This window comes from Lathyrus oleraceus, chromosome 5 (genome assembly GCF_024323335.1).
Source record: "Lathyrus oleraceus cultivar Zhongwan6 chromosome 5, CAAS_Psat_ZW6_1.0, whole genome shotgun sequence".
Classification (NCBI taxonomy): Eukaryota; Viridiplantae; Streptophyta; class Magnoliopsida; order Fabales; family Fabaceae; genus Lathyrus; species Lathyrus oleraceus.
The window spans coordinates 438587316-438590539 of record NC_066583.1 but is presented as its reverse complement, the minus strand read 5'-3'; positions in this window follow the sequence as shown (position 1 = coordinate 438590539).

Genomic DNA, 3224 nt, shown 5'->3' with positions numbered 1-3224 from the left:
AGTTTGTGAGAAGAACCAGGTTAACTCTTTGTGTTACTTTTTTTTCTTGCTTCTAGATATTATTCATTCTGCTGCTAACAAATCTGAGATCAGACTCTGAACTTATTCAGATTCTTAAGTTGGTTTTCAGAAGTAAAAAGGAATTCATATAGACAATTCAACACCCCCCTTTCTTGTGTATTTTTCTCACCTTCAATTGGCATCAGAGCATGGTCTATGCTAAACATTTTACAGTGGTACAGTAAAAGATCCTGAAGAGAAAAATATAATAGATGGTTGGCCCTCCTGCGAATGATATACCATATGAATATAGTACTGCTGAGAAGAGTCATTACTCTGCTAGACCACTTACATTTCAGCGGTGACTCCACTCAGGTTGAATGGTGGAAAAGAAAAATGTATACTTATACCATTGGTCTTGATGATGAGTTATGGGATATTGTTGAAGATGGAATTAACGTTGAAGTAAATGGTGTTGGAATGGTAGCTGATAGGAAAACTCTCACACCAACTCAGAAGAAAAACTACATAAAACATCATAGAGTTAGAGGCTTTCGAATATAAGCTCTACCTCATTCTGAGTACATCAAGGTTATTGATAAGTCAACTGCTAAGACTATCTTTGAGTCTTTGTGTTCTACTTATGAAGGAAATCAACAAGTCAACGAGGTTAAGGCTAACCTTCTAGTACAATACTATGCGATGTTGAGAATGAAGGATGATGAAGATATTGAAACCATGTTTCTATGTTTCATGTTCTTTTATCAGGTCTTCAGGTTCAGACCAAAAGTTACACTACATCTGACCATGTTAAGAAGATCTTAAGAAGTATCCCGGCTAGATACATACCTAAAGTCATAACTATTCATGAGGCTAAAGATCTGAATACGTTGAGCCTTAAAAGTCTGATAAGCAATCTTCAGAGCCATGAGATGGAGCTGAATGGAGATGAATCTATGAAGAAATCTAAATAACTAGCCTTGAAGTCAGTGGCTGAAAAATATGGTGGTAAAGCTTTCAGATCCTCAATAGTTTGGAAGTCAGAATAAGCTTCTGATGAAGAAGTTTTTGATGGTGACTCTGATGATGAGGAAATGGCCTTTATCATTAGAAGGTTTCAACAACTGACAAAAAGGAACAAGATATTCTCTGGTAGAAGCGGTGGCTTTAGAGGCTCTAGTTCTAAAGACAAAGTTGATGATCAGAAGAACTGCTTCAATTGCAAGAAGCCTTGTTATTTCAAAGTTGATTATCCTAATCTGCAGAAAGACAGACCAAATAAAGGAAGCTTCCAGAAGAATAACTTCATATGTAAATTCAAGAAGAGTCTCATGGAAATATGGAATGAACTTGATAATAAGGACAATTCAGATAAAGATAATTGAGAAGAAAATTTAGCACTGATGGCTCTCATATCCTCTGACACGGAATCTAAATCAACTTCTGATTCAGAGTCTAAATAAGAAGATGAGATATGCCTAAAGGGAGAAACAAGGCAACGATCATGGTACCTGGATAGTGGACACTCGTGACATATGACCGGAGAAAGACATGTGTTTCAAACTCTGACTTTGAAAGAGGAAGGAAGTATAGGGTTTGGATGAGGATAGAAAGAGAAGATCATTGGTATGGGTACTATTGGTAATTCCTTAATCTTTGTTAATAATTTGTGGTTATTGAATGGACTCAAACATAACCTACTGAGCATTAATCAATTTTATGACAGTGATTATGAAGTTTTGTTTAATAAGAACTTCGATTTAGTTATTAATAAATATGATAAATATATTTATTCAAAGGAAAGAGGAAGGTAAATGTTTATAAAGTTAATCTTTCTGAATTAACTAATCAGAAGGTGGTTTGCCTTATGTCAGTGAGTGATGAGAAATGGGTCTGGCACAGAAGGTCAGGTCATGCTAATTGGAGATGGATCTCCAAACTTAGCAAGATACAACTTATTAAACGGATGTCAGATCTTTATTATCACTCAGATGCTCTTTGTGGAGCATGTCAAGTAGGAAAGATTAACAAAACTTCTTTTAAATCTAAAAACATTGTCTCTACCTCTAGACCCTTATAATTACTTCACATTGATTTATTTGGTCATGTTAGGATTGCTTCAATCAATGGGAAGAAATATGGATTAGTCATTATTGATGACTATGGCATATGGACTTGGGTTAAATTCCGTAGAACTAAAGATGAATCATATGAAGTATTTAGAATCTTCTGCATATAAGTTTAGTTTGAAAAGGAATCAAAGATTTTAAAAATTAGAATTGATCATGGTGGTGAGTTTGAAAATGAGCCATTCGAGAATTTTTGTGAAAACCCTGAAATTATCCATGAGTTCTCTTCTCCTAAAACTCCTCGGCAAAATGGAGTTGTAGAAATAAAGACAGGTACTTACAAGAAAATGCTAGAACCATGATACATGAAAATTATCTTCCAAAATACTTGTGGGCAGAATCTGCTAATATGTCTTGTTATGTTCAAAATAGGTTCTATATCAGACCAATTTTGTACAAAATATCATATGAATTATTTAAAGGGAGAAAACTAAGCATATCTTATTTTCATCAGTTTGGTTGTACATGTTACATTCTGAATAATAAAGTCTATTTAAAGAAATTTGATGATAAAGCTCAAAAGGGTATCTTTTTAGGATACTCTAAACTCTCTAAAGCATATAGGGTGTATAACTCTGAAACTAAAATGGTTGAAGAATCTATACATGTCAAATTTAATAACAAAGAGCCTGGATATAATATGTCAGAGCTTGTTGAAAGTATTGTAGATATTCAAGTTTCTAAAGATCATTTGACCTTCATAAATTAAGGGTTCTGAAGCTGGTGAACCAGAAGCTGGCCCAACTTCTGAAGCTCACCCAGAAGCTGCAGATTATGAAGAAACCTAAGATTGTTAAGAAGTTTCAAAGTAATTATTGTTTGTTGTTGTCAATTAAGACTTGTTTGTCGTAATTCAACTCAAATTCATTTTTTTTGTTTAATGAAGTATAATATATTATTTCTTTTTAGTATTCTATCTTATTTAATATAGGTATTCTTAATTATTTGAACTTTATTTTAGTTATTATATTCTATTATTTTAATATTTGTTTGAATTGGTTTAACTTATTTTATTGTAATTCTTTAATTTGGTCAAATTATTCTTAAATGAAGTGTAGAACTATGTTATGTTATTATATATATTATCGATATTGT